This window comes from Passer domesticus, chromosome 14 (genome assembly GCF_036417665.1).
Source record: "Passer domesticus isolate bPasDom1 chromosome 14, bPasDom1.hap1, whole genome shotgun sequence".
NCBI lineage: Eukaryota > Metazoa > Chordata > Aves > Passeriformes > Passeridae > Passer > Passer domesticus.
In genome coordinates, this window is record NC_087487.1 from 4,198,734 (window position 1) to 4,224,457 (window position 25,724).

At 38.4% G+C, this 25,724-nt stretch overlaps 1 protein-coding gene across 8 annotated transcripts in view; it reads right to left on the reverse strand.

Annotated features, from left to right (window-relative positions):
- The window catches only part of TLN2 (talin 2), a 142,182-nt gene that overhangs the window by 113,125 nt on the left and 3,333 nt on the right, over positions 1 to 25,724 (reverse strand). For 5 of the 8 annotated variants that reach the window (XM_064389382.1, XM_064389388.1, XM_064389383.1 and 2 more), the window contains exon 2: positions 24,202 to 24,326. The exons of 2 other annotated variants lie outside the window; for them this stretch is intronic. The gene's annotated coding sequence lies outside the window, so the exon portion shown is untranslated. The remainder of the gene's footprint in view (positions 1 to 24,201; positions 24,327 to 25,724) is intronic. One more of the 8 variants, XM_064389385.1, reaches the window with a different exon arrangement.

A 25,724-nucleotide genomic window follows, 5' to 3' on the forward strand; every position in this document is an offset into this window, starting at 1 on the left:
CTTTCCTAACATTCTCAAAGACAAAACACAGTCCTTTCAAACAACACGAACAACCAGTAAGCAAAAGAGGCAACCAATTCACATCAGGCTCTTCATATGGGGAGATTTCCAAATCTGAAACCTGTAGACTACATGTAATTGTCCTCAGACAGGGAAATCAAGTTTTAAAATGTTCTGAGCAACATTTAATTGTTTATCTTCATCATTTCTAGCCCATCTGATAAACAACCTTGATTATAAATAGCTTTATTCAAAATTATTTATTTATTGAGTGGAAGACCAAAACCAACTTACACATGTCATAAGAGGAAGCTGGCATCCTATTCCCTTTCTGTTTGCTGCCTCCCAGAGCTGACATCATTTCTCATGTCTGCCCACAATCTCTTATAAACATCCATAACTTGATTAGAACTATGTAGAAAAAGACCTGACAGCCAAGTCCATTTTGGGAACATTAGCTTGCAACCAACATATCTGAGAGCATCTGCAATGCAGAAAAACCCAACCAAGGGCAGAGCTTGCTGTCCCACCACTGAAGGTCATTTATGCTCCTGATGTGCTCCCACAGGTTTCAGCTGTAAAATGCAGTTTGCAAAGCTGCCTCTTTCTGCCCTTTCTGGCTGTGTCTCTCCTCACTATGCAACGTGCTCAGTCAGGAGAATCCTACATGAAAACTGCTATGGTTTAAAAACCAAGCAAAATCCAGATAGGTTAGGTCATTTTCTTACCTCTGGAATACAACAGCAGTTCAGCTACAGAAAGTTAATAATTAAGACTGGAACAAAAAATAGAGGCCAAACACCAGTGTCTTTCATTTCAGCACTTACATACTATAAAATGCAACAAGATTCAAATGCAGCCACTCAGGCTTTCTTATGTCAATATTTCTACTCTATGCCACATTTCTTAAGACAAAATTTAACTCAGCATGTAATAATTACACAGAAATTTTCACCAGCCATGTGTTTCTCCATTAACATTCAATTACCATATTCCACTATGGACACTTCAGTACCATTTCAACCATTTCTGCCCTCAAATGGAATAGATTATGGCATTACATGACAATCATGAGAGACTACAACTTACACTCTGACACTTTGTTACTTAAGCAAATCCATAGTCCCCACAAACAAAACACTACCATTTAGCCTAAATTGATTTGCTTCACATTAATTTCATCATACCAGCTCCTATACCCCTAATAGCATCTCAGGAGAATGTACAAATAAAATTAAAATACACTACCACATAAAAAATAACTATTTACATGATATTGTTATAAAAATACCCAAGTCCTTCTTATTTTCAAAAACTAGATTCCAAATGCTGGACTTCTGGGCTCTGCTGTAAGGATATATTTAGTGCTGATATACTGCTCTCAGCTCAGATTACACTATTTAAATCTAAAAGGCAATGCACGTGCTCAAGAGAACTGTTAGCAGTAAACATGAAAGTCCTGATGGAAAGTTTCTGTGGACTAGGTTAAGCCTTACAGAGATATAAAATCAGGCATTACAAGGGAGAACTTGGACACCTTGTTTGCCTCACTTTTTAGCCTTCAAAGGTGCCTGCACTAATTCCCCAGTTCAAGGTGGGAAGATTAATTCTCTCCCTTTTAGTGGAGAAGACCCTTTCTCCACCAGGCTGAGCCATAAATAGGGCCACCACACCCTCAATAAGGCCCAGATAAAAGCTAAGTCCTGTGGTTTCCAAGCTCTTTACCCTTGAAAGGGCAACCAACCACACAAACCACAAACGGAAGAGGACCAGAACTGAGCATTTCTTTTGTATATTCTTTTGTACATAAAGATATGAAATCTTCCACAGCCTTGCACAGGTGCTTGATAGCTTGGGATTGCTCCAGCTGCCTCCATTCTCTGGATATGGAGAGGAGTAACAGTGCCCTTTCCAAAGCAAATATACAGCCTTTAAAAGGATCAGCAATAACTGCGCAACCTGAAGACCAGAGGGTAGAAAACAGAGGCTGAGGGGGAAGATAAAGAGAAGGGCTTGGCAGCAATTCCTCCTTCCATGCAGTGCTTATGAAAAAACTGTCTGTGGCATTCACATTTGATGATAAGAAGCTTGAGACACACAACTGCAGGAGGCTGAACACCTGGGAAATCACCTTTTGTGGCTCTCCAGAACTGCCTTGTGCAAGTCAATCCCCTGCAGAACTACAGCTTTTGCTGCCCTATCACCAGAGCCCCTGTCCTTCAGTATTAGGGAAAAGTCACCCATTTGCTGACCCATGCTCAGAGCTCAGATTTTCAGTTGAAGCAACTCCACTTGGATGCAATGGAAAGAAATACAGCCTCTCACTTGTACCTAAATGAATGTTAGGAGTATTAAGCAGATCCTAACTGTTTAATTCCTAACCAAAAAACTGACCTCAACCACATGCATGGCACCTTTAATTACTACCAACTCTAAGCAACAACAGAAAAATTACACTGGGTAATTTTAGAAAATAATTTACAACATTTGAAAATGGGAAAGAGAAAAAAAAATTACTTAAAGTAACAAAAAATGACAGTACTGTCTTATTAAAAAAGCTTGACCTTTCTGACGTTGTTCCCTAAGGAGCCTTCTGCCTTCTGCAGCAGGCAAAAAGCCAAGTCAGGAAATTCAGGCTGCAAAAAAGAGAAAGCTGACAGCATGCAGGTGATGAAGAAGTTAAGTGTGCTAAATGGAAGCAATAGTGCACACTGAAGACAATAGCCAGAACCACAACAGGGGTTTGTAGAAAAAGAGGTTGCAAAGGCAGCTGCAGCATTAGAAGAATTAAAGCATCAAATAAAGACTGAGACACCCCAGCATCTCTCCTTCCAGTTAATTTACCTCAAACAAAATTCTTGGTTAAAGATGATCCCAGTATGGACTTAAGCAGTTTAAAAAGTTTACAGTAGAGCAACAACTGCAATGAAAATGCAGGGTTTGTTTTCATTTTCTTTTTCCCCCTGCATAAATGGAAGGATGGCTGAACTCCTGTTAAACTAAACAGAAGCTCACAATAATGAGATCAAGATTCAGATATAACTTGACAGTGACAAATCTGTACTGACAAGTTTGCAGACACCTTTCTTTTAACCACATTCCCTGGAGGAAGAGAGAGGCTGAGTAAAATCCCCAGATGGTTTGAAAGAGTCAAAGTGAACAGTTAAAAACCAAGGGGCCGTCTCTCACTGAATGTAAACTGAGTAAATGTAAATCTTGCTGAGTTTTCTATCTGGTGAAGACTGAATTTGATCCCTCAGTGCTTCTAATAAGGAAGAAAAGCTGCAGACAATTATTCTTCCTACTTTTCCTCGTTCAGCTCAACCACTGTCAGCCAAGCAGCAGTGTTGGACCTTTAGATCAAGAGACCTTTACAGTTTTAACTTCATAGATTGCATATCACCACATTAGATATCCTGAAAGTAACCCAAGTGTATCATCAAAGCTCAAGTCATAGAAACACTGGGAAAAGTGCTACAGTCAGTGAAAAATGCAAAATTCCTTTGTCAGAAATTGTATGTATTGATTTTCCACAGCACTAATGCATATTTGATTTCTTTTTCTATTTGCTCTCCTGACCACCTTCTAAATGAGCACGTGTTACCCTCCTGACACCACTCATGTGAACTTCAAATCACTTGACCCACTTGAGGACAACAGCAGCATAATTTGAAGCACTTTACTTCACAGAAAAAACACCTAAATGTCCAAGAGTACCCCAGCCTGTAGTGCCATTTCCCATGGAATCCATATACAATTTCACTCACTGGTTTCTTGCTGAAGTTTTGAGATGCCTTCACCTCAGCCCATGGATGGAGATGTGTGCTAACAGCCATGCTATGGAACACTGAAGATAGGGCACAGGGCACATGGAGCAAGGAAATGTGGCCACAAGACAGTCAGAGCAAGCTCTTCACTGGGCTCTGTATTGAAGGATATTTTCCAGAGGAACTCAGTTTACTTCAGTTTGTTTCTCTCCAACCTGTAATTCAACAGGCTTTGTGGCCCCGTCCTCCACAGATTTTTTTGGTCCCACACTCCAAGCATCATCACTGTGTCACCTTTTTAATCTTCCCTAGTAAACAAACACTTCTCTTTTACTGTTCTTGTCACCTAGAACAGATCTCTTCAGAGCCCAAGCAAAAGCAGGGTGGAAGGTATTTAGTTCCAGCTATTCTGGCAAGAGTATTACAGAAGAAAGACAAACAGATGCCAGTGAACATCTCTGTGATGAAAGCACCTTCTGGAACTAGCCCCTCTTAGGTCTAGATATGCAATTAAAATTCAGTCTGGTATTTTATAATCCACTTCAAAATGAGAGATATCTAATCATTTAGTGAAAGCAAAAGAACTCCAATAAAAAACTCATCACACAGCATCAGCACACAGAATTGCTAAACAGGAAGCTTGCTTTGTTTTGCATAATACCTTAATAAACTGCATACTGGATTTTTGAGTTGGTAGCATTTGTAAATCCCAACTGCAAAACAAAATTAAGATTCCAAGTAAACAAAAGCAATCTATTCAATTTACACTGAACTTTCTTACAGGAACCTTATAAAAGTATATATTAACTTGTTCACCCAGGCAGAGAAAGTATTTTTTTCATGACCAAATATATCCATGGTTATGATGCAGAGTCTATTCTAAGTTTTGAGTTTTCTAAAAGTTTCCCAAGACTTTTTAATGAGCTGATCATGGCAGCTGTTTATAAAGTTCCCACCCATCAAAGAAGAGTTGCAGAAATATGGAAAAAATCCTAAGCTGCATAGCAAGTTTTCACAGCTTTTGCTCTTTTGAGCTGCTGCCTCACACACAAAACAACACATCTCTGACCTTGCAGAAGGCTGAGAACCCAGTTCTGGGGCAGCAATCAAAGCTGCTGACAAAGGGGGCTAAACAGCTCCTGCCCCAGAGCTCTTTCACACATGGCAAAGTTTGTTCTGTAAGCTGAAAGGGAATATGCATAAGGCACTCCCATTTCTTGAAAATCTTTAAAGTCTCAAGTATTATACTCCACTAATATGTTCTTTCTATTACATAATTTCAGGCAGAAGTTTTTTTTTCTATAATGTTGAGCACTTCAACTCAAGAAAGTACAACTTTAACTCTGTTCCCATCTCTTATCTAAATAAGTCCTTTAAAGGACCCTGATGAAAAGCCTCTACAAATCATAGATGTGTGTGAGTAATTCTTTTCAACTATTTCAAATATCAGTCAATGACCACCCGAACAGCGAGAGCTGTTCAAAGTTTCCTTCTGTTAGCTGCATTTCTAATTCCTATATTCCTCAAATTCCAGGAAAATAACTATGTTGTAATGATAATAAAAGTACTGACAATATAAAACCAGATTTTTCACTCTACTCTATGTATCATTATTTGGTACAGTCCCAGCATACTTGGTAGCTCCTCAGACTTCTGGGTTCTATTATGTTACTGCTCCTAAAATGTTTAAGCTTTCCTTCTGTCTCCCCTTCATTATTAAATGTATCTCACCCATTTAGTTAACTTGGTCAAAGCAGATATTTTAAGTTCAATATTTCTTTATACATTTTCAAAAGATATTTAACTTCTCATCATTTATGCATGAAGATAACAACTTCTGACACATCCTGAAATTAACTGGCTAGAACTGCTCATCTATTAATTTGAAGTATGGAAAGCCTATACAAAGAACAAAATATGTGGTAGAACAGAACATTTAAACTGGAATTCTCTCTCTCTTTCCCACCTCTCAGGAAACAGGCTTTCTCTAGAAGCCAGATCTCAGCAAACATCAGAAAACTCTCCAGATATAATAGAGTTGACTGATAAAATATGCCTGATTACCAAGTATCACTTAAGTTCAGTATCATCTTCAAAGTCATACAAATTGGACTGTTTTTCTTTGAGAACAACACAAATAATCTAAAGGACAAAAAGCAGAGAAGCAGACAACTCTGGAATATCAGAGTAACAGGAAGAAGAATTCTGCTAAAATGTGGACAGGTACAAAAGGCCCTCCTGTGACTTTTAAAATACTAAAACAATAATAACACCTTAGTCTTAAATCCAGGACAAATATTTCAAGGCCTATTCCAAGGGGTCTTTCCCTACTGCTAGAAAAGGCAGTAGGGAAAGATGCCCTGGAACACCCCTTTAGCTTTACAGCCAGCACCAATTTCTTACAAGCTTTACATTTCTTCAAATATGAACTGACACAACTTTCTAAAACTCACAGTATAGGAGTTTTCTTTATTAGGCTACTTACACTGGCTCTGCAACTTAGATTACATTATTTTGTGAGCAGTTCTTTCTTACAAAAAGACCCTTTAGAATAATCTCTGAACTGTGGACCCCATCAGCACAAAAACACTAAACCAAAAGTTGCACATTTTGCAGTTGTTAACATCCAGCCACCAACCCTATCTGCAGCAAACCACGCCTGGCAGCAGGACACAAAAACATAACCTGAGGCTGTAGTAGGTTTTTGAAGAAGCTGAACAACAACATATTGGCAAATTTCCTGGAACTCAATCTGAACACAAGTCAAGGACACTTGGGCAACACCGTGGGGTTGGTGACACAGCACGAGCCCTGACCATAACAAAGAATGCTTCGGCTGCAGCTTCAGTGCTGCCCTAAGATCAGCCCTCACAAGCCAAAAAGCCAAGCTGGGAAGCTCTGCCTGAACAGTAACTTTATTGTTGGACTGACAATGCAGTGGAGATTGGCTTCATTTGGGTCTCTCAGGCTCAAAGTTCCCCCCTCTGTAGGAAAGGCCATTTATCAAAAGCTAGCATGTGATTAAGCTTTGAAATAAATTAACCTTGAAGCTTTTAAGAGTTACTCTACATATATACAGAGTGAGATAAGGAAAGAAAGTAAATGATACTTTTTTTCTCTTAGTTGTTTTCAAATCTGGAACAGAAGAGGCAAAGCTTCCTGGCAATAGTTGTGACCATTGATGTATACATAGTAGCAGCCCCAAGTACCAGAGCAGCTGAAACAACCTTCAGGGCTGAAAATTCCAGTAAGTCTGAGTGTTTGTACTTCAAAATCAAGTCAGTATTCAGACAATTACATGTAACTAATACTAAGAATCAACTGTATTGACTCTATGCCAGTAGAGACAGGAATGGCAGTGGGAGAAGAAAATTAGTTTTATTTACACTTGAATGTTCTTGTGCCCAAAAATGGCCTCAAACAAAATACTGAGAAAACTACCACGCCAATCTTCATTAAAAGAGAAAAAAAAAGAACAAAAATTAAAAAGTCAAAACACTTGTCACATGATGAGGAAACCTTAGTTTTCAGAGCAAGATAACAGATGAAGACATCAATCGATTCTCTCAAAGGGAGATGTGCAATTTCCCATCACATTTGAATCACGTTTTGACTGAAGGATTTTCATGTTTCTGCCTCCTCTCATAGTAAATTGAGGCAATGATAAAAAAATATTCTAGCATTTCCCATTTCTGAACTATGACAGTATGATATCCTGACAACAAAAACCAGGTTTTTTTCAGTTCAGGTATTTCTCTAGAACCCACTATTGCACCGTGACAGATGTTTGGAATCCTATGCAGTGTTTATTATGGCACTCCCAGCAAGGAGAACCTAATGAATTGCTCAAAAAACCCCCAAACTGTCTTTCATTGTTTTTGGTAGAACAATTATTTCAGAAACCATTCTCTTCATTTTTCATTCCATAATACCATTTCTTCCAGCGAAGTTGTTCAAACATGATATTCCTAGTTTCATCCACAACTTTACAACAACAAAACAAAGCACAAAGCAGCAAAGGCACTCAAGTAGTCCCCTGAGGCAGCTGAGTAGGGACCCAGCCTCAGTGGTCTGAAATAAGAGATGGAGTGATACATTCAGCTGTTCATCACAGGAAACACACCCTGGTGATGACACAGTTTGCATGTGCCTAAACCAGAGAGGCCTTTCAGCATACCTGCTAAAGCTCCAGCTACAGAGGTGGCCAAGAGGGGAACCAGAAAAGAAAAAGGCAAAAGAACTACTAACTATGAGATCAGTGGGGAAATCAAGTCAGCTGCTACAGCCACAGTGCTTCAGTTCCTGAAGCCAGCTCAGACATCAAGGCAGAAATACCAGACTCCGTCAGAAATGCCACCTAACAAGACACTCCCTGGGCATTTAGAAAGAATGCTGCTCAGATGACACGACTTGTTTCCAAACTAAGCAACTGTAACAAAATGTACTACAACACAAATCTTCCTATGTATTTACTATGTACCAGTATACAAATAACTCCTGTGAATAACTCACATACCAAGAACGCTGAGATGAGGTGGAACAACACACACACATGATGTCCTGTCAAAGACAAAAGTTCCTCATGGCAAACTCCAGACTGTCAAATTAAATCTGATCACACAGTTATTTTGAATACTTTATAGTGTTCCTCCTCCTGTTGATACAATTTTATAGGTTATGCAGTCAAATACTTTCCCTAAGACGGTAAGACCCTAAAAGAAAATATTTTCTGCTCTTTCTTTTTAATTTAATATTTTAAGGGATGCAGATGTAAAATACAGTTCTAAGACAGCAGTGCCTAAACTCTGATTACTGATCAGCTAAGGCTAAGAATAAAATAAATGCTGGCACTAGCCACTTGTTTTGCCAGGTTCATTAAAGCACAGCCAGTATCACTCTGACTGGTGCTATCTGGCTTTGAGGTGTGTAGACATTAAATGCCAGTAAAATATTCCCCCATACCATTGTATTTACTGGCTCCTTCCTGCCAGTCTGGGATCTCTGAATAATGGAACAGGTCTACAGGACAGTCTAGCAGCAAGCAAGACTTAGATGTTAACGCATATCACAGCACTGTAGTGGGGAGAAAAACACTTCCAATACTTTACCCAAGCTAAGAGGTTTGTGAAAGAAACAGCATGTTATGACACTGCTTTTCAAAATGACAGACACATCAAGCCAAATAACAGAAAAACTTGAATAACTTGACTCGTAGCAGCAAAGCAACCACATTTCAGTCCTTCAGAGTAAAGTTAATAACAAACTAGGGCAGCTCAAATTGCAGAACTGGGCTGGAATGACCTGACAGCAGCAACTGCTGTCCAAACACACATGAGCTATAGCAAACCTACAGCGTTTGATCAATGCTTCCAACAAAGTCCATATTAGAGATGTGTGGAGAAGAAAGAAACTTCTCATAGATAATTTTAATATTTGCAGTGTCACTATTTCTATCACCCAACACTTACTTGTAGACAAGGTATCTTCATTTTCAAGATATCTGTGATAAAACACTACAGCAAATCAGCAAAGCTTCAAGCAGTGACTGTTTCTGAATTCAGCTTCTCTTTAAATGTCATTTGTCCTCACTGACATCCATGAACCTGAAGACCAAAGTCTGAGGCTGTCAAAAACTACAATATTTTTGCCAAATCATAACAGAGTACCTTTAAGAAATGCCAAGTTTTACAGATTTCTAAAAATCCTGTATTTCATTCTCATGCAACTCATCAATTCAGCATTGACATATTTAGGCTAAACTTCATACAGCAAACGAAGCAAAGAAATTACACTAGAGCCAGTAGAGCAAATATTGCAATCCAAAAGGGGTTTTTAGTCTTCATGAGTGTTAAACATTGATTCTAAAATGTTAACTTGGGAAGAAATGTATCTTCTACAACTAAAGTGCTTCTTCATGGACCTCATCTCCCTTTCAAATGACTAAAATTCACATTATGCAAGTCTAACAAATGATTCTTACTTTAATACTTGCCCTTGAAACTTTCAACACGCTCACAAAGTTAAAAGAATTACAATGTTTTAAACAGGACTTAGAAGCTGCTGATAGTGTTATCCAGTGATGCAAACACAAAAGCAACCCTACATATGCATGCAGATACACAGCCCACCCTTTAGTCCTGACTGGTTTCATTACTCCCAACCTCAGTAATGAACATGCCACTACAATATGTCGTTAGCATTAATTTACAAGTGCTTAACTTTTCATAAAATAAAAAAAAAAAATCATCTAGGAAATGAAGTCATTTGTTGGTCTTGAAACTACAGCAGCTGTCACTGCCATTCACTGCAGCACTGCTGCTCTTCCAGGCAGTAAAGACACGTTCCAAAAGACACCAGATACTCCCAGCATGAGCACCTGCCCTCCTGCCCTTCAATCCACTATTCTACACCTACTGAGGGCAATGTACAAAACTGAATAGAAAATATTAGCTTTTTGCCCTTTGATTGAAAGAAAATAAAGTGAATCAAAAGCTTTCCTTCAGTTTTAAGCTGAGTAGAAAGAAGTATTTCATAAACACGTAGAAGTTATTTTAAATCATTTCATCTCAAGAGTTTACAGATAAGGACAATGCTAATCTTATTGAAGAAAACTGAAGCCATGCCAGAAATAACTGGGGATTCAAAACAAACCTACACTGTAATCTGTTGTTAGCTATCTACCTTACCCAAAGTTCTTACTAGAATGATCCTGTGTCTGTTGCCACCAGCAACCTCACTTTATTTAAGAATTGCTGACCTGTCAGGAATATTAGTGAAAAAGCACCTCAAACATCAAATGCCAGGTTGAATTCTGAGATCTCAGCACTGCAACTGTTGGACTTCAGCAATCCACTGGATGGGAACTTGGGAGAACACAACACAGCCAGCACTGTTATAGCACTGGGTGCACTTGCTTCACTCTTGGGGAATTTTTACAAGACTAGCTGTTCTCAAACTGGGAAACTATGATCTCTGTATTTTTGAGATACAGAATGTAGTGTTATGCTACAAAATTCCACAATGAATACTCAGAGATGCCTTCTCCTGTGTATGTAGTGCCCATTGCAGATCAGGAATCAGTAAGAACTTGTAGTGAATCTGCACTTAAATACTAGCAGCACACTGTAAACAGAGCAGAACTCAGACTCTTCTTCTGTCACATCTGGGTTGAATTAAAAGATGCTTCAGTCTGTGCATGTCCAAGTCCTTGCAGTGTTGAGTAAATACTACTACTCAGACCCAGCTTTCAAATGGTTACACACACAGGGAAAGAATACATTGCCAGGGCACTGAATAGAGATAAGCTGGTCACTCAAAAACCATTAGAGCCCTCTCAGATGGAGTAAATAAAACTGATACCATTTCCATGCAGTTCAGCTTGTTAATTACATTTCATACAGCCTCCCAGACTGATACTTATACAAATATTCTGCTGTTTTGCTGTTTCCTTCAAAAACAAAAATGTAAGAAATAGCTGATGGTGGTTAATACTTCCAAATCTGATGATCTAAACTATCCTTGTCTCAGGAGAGTTAAAGTTCTGTCAAGAAAATGATACCTTATTAACAAGCACACATCCCACAATCTTCTTCACTTTCATACAGGACAAAATCCTCAATTTATGCATGGTACATGTAAACAATGGCTTTGGCTGCAATAGAATAGCTTTGCAAAGAGAAGCAGATGAGGTTGAGCAGCTTCCTTCATGTAGTGAAGAGCACTGAAAAACCCACAACTGTAGCTGTTTCTTAATCTCAAGAACTGAAAGTACAATCACCACTCATAACCTACTTGTGTCAATCATAGAGAAGCTGAACCAGACAAATCTGGTTTTAGTTTGTCTGACATGAGCAAAAGGATGGAAAAGGATTGACATGAGCCTATAACAGATGATGTTTTTCAAACTAATTCTGCCTTTGCCCACAGTTTTGTTGTCTTGTTTTGGGAAATGACATAAAACTACTACTTATGTCAAATCAATTTAACTAGCACTTGAAGTCAGAGGCCAAGCCTGCCTTCATTCTCCCTTCAAAACCAGATTAGAGTGATGTACAAAATAATGGAACATCACTAATTATGCCCTGCCATGCACTTTAGAGATACAGAGCTTTTTACACTGCTTTACAGGAGCTGTTTTTCCATACAAATCACCAGAAACCTTTGATTAGGAATCCTCTTGTCCAGTGGCACTACTTGCAAGATCAAGTATCAATCATATTATCATATTCCAAATTATCAAATGCTTCCTCCCAACACATTCACATAACTGCAGAGCTGAAGATATAAACAGTGTGACTTGAAGGCGAGGTGTAAACTGGACACCAATACCAACCTGCATTTGGCCAAAAATGTATTTTAATAAGGTAACTGATCAGCTAGTGAGATATACAATATATATAACTAAGTGGTTCAGAACAGTTAGCACTTGTAGTATCAAATTAGGGTATATCTTCACTAACACTTTATAGAACTTATTTTTAAAACTGTGTTTAATGTGGTCTTAAAGGACATACATCAAAACAAAAAAACATTTGCCATTTCCACAACAGTACAAGAACCACAGCTCTCTAAGAGAAAGCAGAATGAACAAAGCAAAAGGGTTGCCCTTTCAAACTCTCATATAAACAAGATTTTTTTCTTCAAATTTCAGGCACTGTAGTGTTTCACCATTAATAACTTCTCGTGATTCAACAGAGCCCAAAGGAACACATGAGGCACACAAATTAGCACATAGACACTGTTTCAATACATATTGTGGCATCTCTAACTCCACTAACTAAAAAAGAAACAAAAAGGACTTGTACCAGAGCAATGTTACCTGCTTATGCCCTCAAGCACATAGTTTTTGGAATGCAACTACATTTGTTGCAGCATGCTGAGGGCTGGAAGTCACAGTGCACTCATTGTAAGACGTGGCTTTAACCAAAATAGAAAGCCATGAATGGGGCTTGACAGCAGGGGAATCCCCTTCCTTTTTACTATTTATAACTGAAGGCAAGTAAGGTCATTTCCAATTTAACAGGCAGTTCTTAAAGCAACTTTTTCTGCAGGGAAGGGGAAAAAATGAAAGGTACAAGTATTCCAAACACAACATTCTTAGGCTTCATCTGCCAGCAAGACACACTGACCATTTCTACAACACAAATTACTAACAGTCAACATTTAGTGTTCTGTGTAGAACATTTATTTTAATGCCAAATGCAGTGAACTTGGAAGTATCTGGCACTGAAATAAGGAGTAAACAAGGAAAAGTAATACTAGCTTTCCCACAGCTTTTCAGCTGAAAGAAAGACTAAATTTTGCATTGGTTGTGTTCATTTGACAATTTGGTTTGGCTGCAAGTCTGCTTCATCAAGCACAAACTTCACTCCTCAGAAAATTTCTTTGAAAAGGAATTTCCAGTTTCTAGCTAGTGTGCAAACTGATATACATCATTACTTGCTTTCACACAACTAAAGTATCAAAACACAGTTGATTAAAACTTCTGTCCCACTATTAGGCAGAATCCCTCCTAACACTCTCTAACTCATTGAAATTTAAAATAATGAACATAAGAATGCTTTCAAACTTGGAAAATTCAGGAGAAGAACACTGGAAGTCAACCAAGTCTTCTGTTAATACTGCCCAAAGTTTTCAGCCCCATCTCCATCAAGCAGATAGATACTGTACTAGAGTCCACTTAAGTTACTGATTTCAGGAAAAACTGAAGGGTGATTAACAGCAGAAGAGCTAATCCCATCAGGAAGCTTGTTTATAGATGTTTTTGCACACAAGAGACTGTAAAACAGTTTTTTGCACTGTTGGATGGACCAGAAATTCATCACAGCCACAACAATCAGGAGAGATCTCTGCATTCTCTTTGATCACCTGAAACAGGAAAATCTTTGGAATCATATTTACGAGAGTACCTAATACAGAACTCTGATGAGAATTCTGGTCTTGAAAGTTGGCATCCAAAGATTCACTCCTGACGAAAGGCTGTCATAAACTAACAGAATATCAATGTAACTTTACTTGAAATCAACCAAAAGGGATTCCAGCACAAAATACACATGAAATTATACTAACTGTTGATCAGATTCTCTTTCAAACATAGCTCAAAAGTAGAATCCAGATTAGGGGCCAGAAGTTTGACACTAGTTGAATTAGCATCCTCCTGTGTAGAGTTAACATACCCCAACTCTTTTGAAAACTGTGTTTAAGAAAAAGATGACAAGACACTAAGATCAGCATGCAGCTTCCCAGCATTTTCTGTGTGCAGCACCACACACTGCGTGTCACACCCACAGCAAGGGCAGATTCCTCACTGCTCTGCAAACAACTGCTGCATGTCTAAATCCCAGCCCTTCATGTGCTGTGATGGCAGTATTTATGCAAGATTCAATAAACATCAGTACATGAATAAGACCCCTATTTTCACACAGAACAGACAATCTGAGAAGGAAACAGCATTAATGGCAATTGCTCAATATGATGATGTGCTTTGTGATGCTGGAATGAAGTAAAGTTCATTACTTGGTAACAAACATTTCTTGCAAGATTTGGAATTAGATATTTCTTGCCAAACATATCCCAACACTTAAAAACAAGGGTTCTCTTTAGTGTTAGTAGCAGGCAACTGAAAAAGATGTTCCCTATTAAAAGCAGCTGAGGAGGAACCAAAGAAAAGCAAGTGTCTGTCCTGTAACCTGACAGCTTTCAAACAAAGAACTGCTTCTTACAGAGGGCAAGTGGTAGCTGGACACAGGAAATTATTTTTATGGTATTCATTCCAAGTGTTGAAACCCAAACCTTGCTAGAGGATGCTTTTTTTTCCAAAGTCTTAATTTCAATAAAATAGGATTATCTCTTTACATAATAGAAAGAAGGGATTCAAACTCTAGCACTGTGTAGAACAATGAGGGTTTGCTGTGCAGGCAGACACCTTCCAAGGAATGACCCTTTACTGTCCCAGGCTGTACACCAATATGCAGCTGGTAAGGAATTCAGCAATGCTTCCCACAGCAGTAGTTTGGGGAGAAAAAATGCCCAAAAAGCTGGGGTATGGAGGAGTGTGAGGCAGCACAAATTGAACAACCAAATCCAATAACCAAGATGGAAAAATCTTATTTTTGAGTTTTAGGATAGAGAGTAAGAGAACATAACTGAGATCGGATCTATTTTAACTTCAAGAATGCATAATACTTGCAGCTCACCAAAATGAGCTGCCCACATTCCAGGTGCAAGCTGGTGAGCAAGATCTTTCCACTTGCTCTATTTAGCCATTAGAAACAAACAAGTAGCTTAAAATCATGCACTTAACAGTTCATCTTAGTTTTAATTTTAGCCAAACTTACAATTTATCAAATCCAAAACAAGGTGCAAGTTAAGAGTAACCCACAATCTAAAAACCTATTTACAACCCATTTACTTCAAGCCCAAGTGTCATTAATACTTAGGAAGTTGGAATAAACTTAAATTAATGTCACTGCAAGTTGGGGTCAGTTACAACACTGCGTAAAAAAAGATTAATATATCCCTGGGGAACTGGAGCATTTTCAACTTTTCCTGGATTGTTGCCAATTTTTTTGGCTTTTATTTTTAATAATGCAACAATTGGAATATATTAGTCTTTTTTTTTTCTCTGAAAAAGATATACTTTTGCAAATCAGGAAAAGACTTTTCACACTACTAATACTGGTGTGCAATATCCATTTCCTGAGTTTCTCAAGTATCATCAGAATATAGCAATTCAGATATGTTATTTCTATCACGCTCAGTGAGAATATGAAACATTATTAGAGAATGGCATGAGAAAGAAAGGGTAGAGGGATGCAAGTTTAATAAAGCTTCAAACTCAAGCTGTAGGTCAGAATATGACTTCCAAGTCAGTATTTCAAATTATATTTTCAAATCCAAATTTGACATTTCAGGAACTCCATTTGCTGTGACACACAAAGTTACTTTCCCCTTGCCCATCAAGGTTTCTGCCTTTACCTTTGACAGAGCAATTACAAGCCTGCAGTGCTTCTGAGAAGGGTAAAATCCTGATTGTTTAGCCTTCCTGCATTCACAATGCAAGTAAAAAAACACTCCTCCCCCAGGCTCTCAGTAAATTGCACTGTTTGTGGCTGAAGTTGAGCCCTTCTGCTGTATCATGCATACCCAGAGCCCATCTGGCTGCCCAGCTCTGACAGCCAAAAGCCACAGAGCCCACAGAGGGCTCCATGCTGTGGGAAAGCATCAGATGACAGCAGAACTTTGCCTTAAACAATCAAACCCATTTTTCTCCAAAAGAAAAGGCAGAAACAAAAAAATGGATGCCAGTAATTTATTGATACTGGGTATGTTACTCCATTCTACCTAAGAGAAAGCTACAGAAATAGTTCAGATTTCAATTCAATGTCTAGACACTTTGTCACTGAAGCATAAAGACTGGTCCTTGTCTCTGACTCACAATAACTATGCTGAAATACTCAAAGTCAACACCACATTCTCCTGGGTCTATTTATCCTTGCAAAGTCAAACAAACCATCTTGAACTTAAATTATTTCCACTTTTCAAAACAAATGTATACTTATTCTTTCTGACCATCAGCACTAAATAAGTGAATTTATTTTGATGGGAGGGTTGAATTATAGCAAGTAATCAACTGCCAAAGCCACAGGCTGTATTGGTACTCATTTAGACAGATGTGACACATCATATCCGTGCTTATTTTAACAGACACATTCCATCAGAGCTGGTCCTCCTCATCCTCAGATTTCAAGAGTGCTTCAATGACTTTGCCTCTGTGAATAACTGAAAATTTGAGCTCAGTAGATTAGAAGATATCAAGTATATGCAACAGAAAGCACAATTTCACTATCTCACTGCCTTCAAGTGTAGTAACTGTCATACAGCAAAGCTCATTCTTTTGACACTTTATGGAGGCAGCCCAGAGTACTATTTATAAGATTCTTTTGAAGTAATTTGTCAAGTGTAATTCATCTCTGTAGACCTCCTCAAGGGGTTCCTATTGGTTTTTTTTTTCACTTGAACACTAGCACAGTGTCTCTCTTGTAATTACAAACCGGGTTTATGTTCTATATTGTATACATTTTTCTATACTGCCAGAAGAAACACTTTGCCACTGTAAGCCTAAATCCATAGGGCCTAGGAGTAACTCAGAGCCCCAGGAAGCCAAATATAATTTCCTTCGTTTTCAAGATCCCATGGTCACCATGGAGACCTAAGCTATTACTAGCTCAATTTTGCATTTCCAGCTTGTATGTCTGTTAAGAGCACCTTAAAAAACAAAACAGTCCCATCGGTATCTCAGCAGGACAAGGATTTGAAACAACAGCTCAGAAAATGCAACCAGCTGGTTCCATGTGAGAAGTTATTCAACATTAACACATAGCTCAGAGATCTGGAAGTGGGCAAACCTCCTCCTGCCCACACACTGCTTTTTGTAGGACTAAACCTAAGTTCCTATGTATTTGGAATCATTAAACAGCACACGTTAAAGCAAGACCACAGAGCATGCATGGGAAAAGCAGAGCATGTGTGAGAAAACAAGACTTTTTTTCAACTCAAGGATTTCAAAGCTGAGTTACTGGGAAGTACCTTTTCTCGACTACCTGCTAAGCACTCTCTCAAATACTCAACACTGCTCCTTTGTTCAGTTGCAGGAAACAACTATTGCAAGACTTTGCAAACAAGCCAAGAACAGACATTTAGAAACCAGCAGTATAAACAAACAAATTAAGTTACAGCACCCTGCAGACTTCCCACAGAATCTCAGAACAGTTAAACACATCAAGTTATATCTTCCAGCTCAAAGAACCAAACTCTTCTACAACAAATACTTGCTTTGAGGGCTTTAGTTCCTTATTCATTCTGCTAGGAACGATAGAGCACTGTATTATTGTAGTATAACACCTATTTAAAGAACCTTAAGCACACTCAGTCTTTATTTCCCCTCAGTGAGGTATCAGCCACTGGCCAGTGTGTGCTGAACAGGTCATTTAAAGCTTTGCATGACAGAAAAGTACTATTTGACAAAGCAGGTAACAAAAGATGCTGGAAGTGCAAAAGGTCTTCTCTAAATCCCCTCCCTAGTGAGCTCTTAGTCAGGATTTCTGCCTTCCACATATCACTAGAGCTTTTTTGCCAAACATAGGTTCCTTGTTAGCAACCCCTTGCACTTCTAGACTGTGGGACTTGCACCAAGATCTGCATCCCACTTGAGTTTCATTTCATTGTTCCCAAGACATCCATTATGGAACCAGAGTGTGCCTAACAATGACCTAGATCCACCTGTTTACATTTTTCACCAAGCATTATAATGTGGGTTTTTTTTCCATGCAAATAGCTCAATTTAACCTCATTTTTGCATCAGATGCATTGTGGAGAAAAAGCTGGTTTCATGGCAGCATTCCCTAAAAACAACAACTCCAAGAGAGAAGCCCAGACTTGCTTGCCCCAAACTCCTCCACCCCATGTGCAGCTGTTTCACTACCAATGGTCACTCACACCAACCAAAACACAAGACTGTCTCCTACCCACTTAAAAGGCAGCATTCCAAAAGCTTCTGACAAGACAGCCATACTCCTCAGGCAAGCCTGATTATACAAATACTAGGCTTTCATTAGCTTATTACCTATAAAGAAGCATTTTCCTATTGCTTAGTTGAATATCCCGTGAATGTTGCCAGTAGAAAGCTTTTCTAATTCTAAGCTACTTGGAGATATCTAAAGTATGAATTGCTTAGATTCAAATGGCAAACCCTAACAAGTACAAGTATTTCAAGCATCTGCAGACTGGCCAGGAAGAAACAAAACTACTACTAAACACTAGAGACCCAGAAGGAAGACAAATTTCACTTGTACAAGTTTCCAGCACCCTGATTCACTTATCACATGTCACGGGAGAGTGAGGTCTCACAGAATATATGTAAAGAAAAATGTGCCAAGTAAAAGAAAGCTAAATTAGACAGCTCTTAGACAACTCAAATTCAGAGAGAAATAGCAAAACTACTGAAGACATCAGAACAAGTGTTGATATAGAATACAGCTGTTCTGTAAGGTCTGTTTCTGGGATGACAGGGTTGCTTTCTGTATCTGGTCATTATAACACAAAGAGAATTTGACAAGCAGTAATACACTTCTGGTTAAAATAATGAGAGGTAGACATGAAGTAAGAAATTTGGCATAAGTCAAATTAGTCTGGAAAAAAAACCCAAACAATTAGTCAATAGACACTACTAAAAATCTTCAGTCTTTACAAAGCTGTAACTAAAGTTTGCAGAAAATGCTTTTCTCATTTTTCTTTCTATTGTATCATTTTCTGTCTTCATTCTACATTTCTTCCTTTGCTTTTCACTGTCTTGTAAACAACTTTTAAAAGCAACTCCCTGCTTTATCTTCTCTTTCTACCCAAAACACAATTATCTGCAATCCCACCTTGCTTTTGCATCTTCCTCAGGGCAAAAATGGTATTTCACTCCTTGGCAGCTACAGAAAGATGAGCTGTACATGAAAAGATACACTTTTTGGGTGGGTACCAAGACAGCACTGGTGCTTGATAGCAGATGTTTTGCAGGTACTTGGAATTTATCTGCTGTAGCCTCAGGCAGGATGGGAACTACACTATGTTGGCTGCTATAAGCAAACCAGAAGAATTGCTCCTTACAAGTCCCAGAAGGAAAGAAAACCAAAAGCAACAAAACTCACCAAAAAAAAAAAAAACCCCTTCCATTATTCAGGAATGCTTATTTCTAAAAGTTTAATTAGCACAACCTAAGACCACAATTAACAAAGGCATGCTCAGAGAAATTTGCATGCTGTCACAACACATGTGGACCCCGTAACTAAATACTCTGTTTTCAACGATGGTAACATGAGACAAATGAAGGCAAAGAACTCTAACCAGGGAAATACACAAATGGTTTAGTGCCTTTAGGGCCCTCTACAGCTGCAAATCTTCCTAAAGTCACCTCTGATCCTGAAGACTCTGAAGTGTTACTGTGTCAGATACACAGATGCCAAGACAGATCATCTTTTTGCTTCAAAATCCATATGCAACAGCTGACTTCCCATTCCCAGTAAAAGCTACTTGTCACACAAGTTATGAGGTAAAAACAACAATCTAATCAGATTTGACAAAAAGTTGGCTCCAAAAAATTGGAATTAGGATGTTAACTATTTGAAATATGGATTTTCATCATTAATTATGAAAGTCACTCTAAACATTTTGCTTTGAGATATTAGATAATGATAATATGAAGCCATTGTGATCAGCAAGACATTTAAAAATTAAGTTGCCAGTGAAGTGAGAACAAACCTTTACAATTTCTTCAAATCATGTGATACTTAATATAGTACTTCACTTAAAAAACCCCAACCACCTGAACTCAATGGCAAATCTTCAAAAGCCTTCTTTAAGGTCTCTTACTTTACAGCAGAAGAGACAAAGGCATATGGCATGGGAGACCCTTTGGTCTTCCTACTGCAGTAAAAAAGGGCTGAAATAATTCATGGAAGACAATATGGCATTCCTTTGTCAGCAAATACTGCTGGAAGACTCACAGAAAACAGCTGAAGGTTTGAGGAAACAAGAATTAGAACAAATTATGCAGTGTGGGAGGTGTGCTACACTGTTGGCTGACCTTACAGATGTTTCTTACATGCCTCATCTCAGGGTATATGCTGGATACTGGGAACTTCTCTGTTCTGAACCACTCCAGGAACGATATTTTAAAGTAAACTCAACAGCAAATTATTTCTTTAATAGAAACAATGTTTTATGAGAAAACTGTGCAAGTGTACACTTATGTATTTTATACTGGAATCCTTTTATTTTTTATTCCAGGTAAAGCAGGCACTCCATAACCACACATGAAATTCTTTCACTGCATCATTCATAGATAAACTAACACAGCAATGCTGGAGGCAGGATTGCACCAAGTGCTCAGGATGTCATTGATTATATAATTTTATAAAAATAAGATCTTCAAGCAGTAGAATACCTTGTAACAAGATGGGCAGTGACCACCAAATTCATACTCCCACAGTAAGTTTTGCTAGTTATCTTGTGGCAAAGGGCCTAAAAGAGTTGTCACACTTAATGACACACCATGTGTTTTTTCCTACAAAGGCAACTCTTCAAAATTGTCTGTTCTTTTTGTGCTGACAAGGGGCTGTCAGCATTATCCTAGCTACCAGGTATTTTCAGATAAACACACACCTAAGGTGTCCCTTCAAGGTGAAGCTGACAGCCTGTTTTAACTGGGAGGAAGAAGGTAACTGCTTTCCACTTCACAGTGACTGTTTTGAAAATAGATGTTTGCAAATGTTTCCACTGAAAAACCCTCCTATAAAAAACTCTGAAAGCTGTACATAATTTCTTAAACTTTAAAGTCTTTTTAAAAACCCCAACACTGTTTAAAAATCTTCCAAAATAAGTGCCTCAGGAAAAGAGAAGAATGAAACATCTTCCCATTAGTCTGCAAGAAGAACTGATTGACATAAGGGAAGGTGGAAATTTAACAGATGAATCCCAAGAAGAATTTCAGCATAGTTAGTGTATGGGAGTGGAAAGTTAGTATCATTTTTTAGTAATCACCAACAATGCACTTCTTCCACTTGGATCTGTCTTTGTGAGGCATCTTATTTGGCTTAGAAAGTCATTAAAACCAAGTACTGAACTAAACTGAACCCAGAATTGGCCCTTAAAATGGCTGTATACAAATGATGAACCAACATTAAAAAAAATTTTGAGACGCAAGTTCAATCACATAGCTCACACTAAATTATTCCTTAATTAAAGTAAAAAAGGGTTTTGTTAAAAATTAAAACATATTCTAACTATTTTCTTCTCTTTTATTAACTTCTAATTTTTGTGTATGTGCTGTTATGTGTATAATAATAGTTGAGTAGTATGTGTGCAAATTTATGAATTATATATATATATTTTGGTCTGTGTGCTCACAAATCTTTTAGTGATAAGGGTGTGAGATTAAAAAAAAAGTATTTCTAAACCATTGCCTTAAATGGTAGGCTGGCAATATTATCCCAGAGAAGTTAAGGCAATGGCTGATTATACTAAGATCCACATGGAAAACAGTGGGGTTTTTTTGTTTTCAACCTAAAGTACTAGAGGATTTTTACCCTCATACACAGATGGCATTTGTAACGCTTCAAACTGCAATTTATCCCTGAAAAGGAATGATAATAGCATTGAGGCATGAACACATTGTTCCCACACAGATATTCACACTCATTACTGAGCCACTTTCATGGTCTGGCCTTACAGTTGCTCCTGTACTGGTGTGCTTGATTCCTCAGGCCACATCCAGCCTTCCTCCTGCTTGCAGGCTTCCTTCATCTGTGTTCAACAACCTCCAAGTGCATAACTGCTGCATAAGCAGCTCACCTTAACCACACACTTGTACCACAATCAAGGTGTTTTTCTGCCTCATCTCTTCATCCCCAAAGCCCTGCCATTCTCTTGGGAGTGGTATTACAGAGTCAGCTAAAGCTCTGACATGAAAACTCTAAAAATACATTCTCTGCCTAGGCAGAGAGAATAAATTTTCACTCACCTGTGATCCATTTGGACTGACCCCTTACATGTCCAGGTCCACTACATACAAAGGCCTCAGCAAAAACTCATTACATGCCCTGAACCCCTCCTCAATGTCTGCATTTGTTCTGTACTTAATTCATAGTCTGGTCTGCCCAAGCTCACAAGGCAAAGTTAACCACCCTTTCTTCACAGCTTCTGGTCTTCTGTACACACACCTACACTAATCAGCTGCTGTTAAGTCTCGTTGGTATCACAGTGCAGCTGAACAGACAACCCAGCAAAGAACCAGGCTTATCTGGACCCTACTCACAACTGCAAACATAGTCTCCTTTTTTTTTAATTAAAAAACCCAAAATATTCCTCAAGTTGGTACATACTACAATATCTTGGGTTCTTGCTTGGGGTCTGTACATCCTCAGCTGTTGCACATAATGTTTCCAAAGAGTACTTTAAACATGACAACAGAGTGATCTCATTTCCCACAGCCTTTGCTTTTTTCAACTGAAGCTGGACATGGATCTCTTCCTCCCTGTACCAGTGTCTTTAGTGATACTCTGACCCAGAAGACACCACTGGTTCCTTTTGTTTGACCCTGCATGCTGGCTATGCAGCAATAACTCCCACTCAACCTTTTCCCCAGGGAGTTTAGACATGTCCTTGTCAACAGATATGTCCTTATACCACAACAAAAAATCATCTAAGAAAACCTTGCAGTCACAAATGACAAAGAATTACAAGAATTACAGAAATTGCAAGCTACAGTAAACAGAAATATTCAAGTTAGACCTCCTGATTTCACTTATTCATATATTCATTCAGAGACCTGTTGCTAAATTTTGATTATCATGGTATCTAAACATATTTATTGGGTCTAAGGATTATGCCCATCAGTCCCACACCACCGTCATATTCCTGAGACGATTCCTCCTCCTATCACAAGTCTTCTCTTAAACATGCACCATCACTTCTGCCAGACATTGATAATCTGTCTTTCCTGCTGCTGTTCTGTCTGCCAAGTGCCACTTTGCCATTTCCTGCTACACAGCACTTGGCACAAATAAATTGAACTAAGGTAAAAGGTACTCGCTGTAAATTACTTTAAGCCTAATTAATGTCTCAGCTGAACAAATTCAAGCCAGCAATTTTTGGAACTGTTTTATGCTTATACTTATGTCAACTATACACAAAGTTTAAATCTCACATTCCAGAAAAATCAGAACTTTCCCGCTAGTACAGAACACAACTGAAACCAAACCACAGGACAGGCTGGACTTGAGGTTGCTGAGACAAAGGGTTGCTTACCACATTACAGCTATCAACTCTCAAAAAGATAGAGAGAGATCATTATATGAAAATAAACAATATGTAATAAGAAAAGGATTACACAACTGAAGAAAATGCCATTGTTTAAGAGGTTCTCACACCACTACTCCAAATACTTCAACAAAAAACTAAACTCTTCAACATATTAGAGCAACAAATCTACCACAGCTGGCAAATGTAAATTGCTATTCAACTCAAAAAAAGTTACCAGTCCATGTAGATTCTTTATCAACTCAATTGTTATTTGCTGTGATTTAGAAGCCTGAGATACTGCTGCTTGTTCCTGGGTTATATGTCACTTTTCAGGAAAATAAGAAATCTCAACCAACAAAAGTTGCCATAGAGAAAGACACAAGGTTCATTTACAATTCACTTCAGACCACACTTTCTTCCTGCTGCCCGAACACAGAAAGATGAGCTACCTACTGAGAATGAAAGGAAGGCAGTTTCAAGTGCCAGCCTGGCCCATCTTGGCAGGAAATCAACTGGTAGCTGCCAAGTAAAGGGACTACAAGTAAGTCAGCACAGTAATACTGTAAAGATATTTTAAGACAAGACTTACTGTTGTATCACCTTGTGAAGTCAGTCAGTGCATTTTCTAGCTTTATGAAGATGCTTGAGTAAAAAGGTGCTGGAGCTTTGAGAATCGAGGGGGTGGATCTCTGGGGATGAAATTCCAGCTTGCAACTGGAAGTGGAAAATATCAAAATGTTATCACAATTGCTTCAAGTATGCAGGCTAATTCAAACTCAATTCCAAGATAAGCATGTGTGCACATAGCACACCCAGAGAAATGGTTCTCTGACTACTGTGAAATGGGTTTCCAGCAGCATTAGCAGGAACAGAAGGCTACAAAATTCATTGTACACAGTTAAAAGTCTGGTCTTAAAACTAAGCACAGGACTCCTTACCACCTTCTCATACTCAAGCATACCAGCCTCACTCCAAAGGTGGAACTTCCCTGCACTCAGAGACAAAAGGCACAATACTCTGAACACTGATCAGACCCAGGATTGCACCACATGCTGTGAATCAGCACTTACACATCTAAGGAGCTCAGGCTACCTTCAAGGCATCTTTGTGTAAAAGGAATAGACTTTAATCACAACAATAAAAATCAAGTATAAAAGAGCTTAAGACGCAGCATGATGTCCATAATCATAATCTCATCCACTGAGTTGCAAAACCCAAGATTATTTTACTTAACATAGCCTCTGGAAATTATAAGATAAACTACTCTGAAAAAACTCTCTGCTTTATCATTTGCATCTCCTTTGCCCCAAAATTTTTGCAGTTCAATTTATTGTGTATTTTAATAACCCTATGTGGTCAAAAGCAGAACCCTGGAAGCAAAACCCTGCATCCTTGTTCAGGACTACCTAAAACTGCAACTTCCATCTCCATTTGTCCCATGTGAAACACTAAAATCCAAAAGTAAACAAATGAAAGCAACACTGCATTATTAAGACAACACCCAACATTTTGCTTGCTGTTCTCAATTTGCCTCAGCATTCTATTGTCTGTAGAAACATGCATAAGCAGACTTGCCAAAAATATTAAAGATTCAAAAGCAGGGAGGAGAAAAGAACTTCTGAAAGCTGGTACAGTGGTCTGTAAAGACATTCACACTTCCTACCTAATTAGGGCCTGGTGCAAAGGCAGCATCTGGAAAACACTGCTTAGCAAGAAACTCTTCATATTTAAAAAAAACAGTATCAAGATGTCTACATATTTGGCAGCTTACCAAAATCTCCAAAGGTCAGATAGGACTGGCAGCTGTGAATCAACTCAAATGGTGTTTTTAGCACCATAATGTTAAAATTATGGATTGTAGGGATACTTCAACAAACGGTATTGCTCCTATCTCATGAAAATACAATACTGATAACCCAACAGTTATCTAACACTACAATGCCACAAAAAAGAATGGAGGTGAGTTGTTTGAACTTCTGTCTAGATGTGGTGACTAATTAAGTACTGCCATTTTTGCAAACTATCTGGATTGCATTTGCACAAGTTGAATAGATACATATCATATAAGCAAGCATATAAAGTGATAATCCAAATATTAATGCATCAGAACAT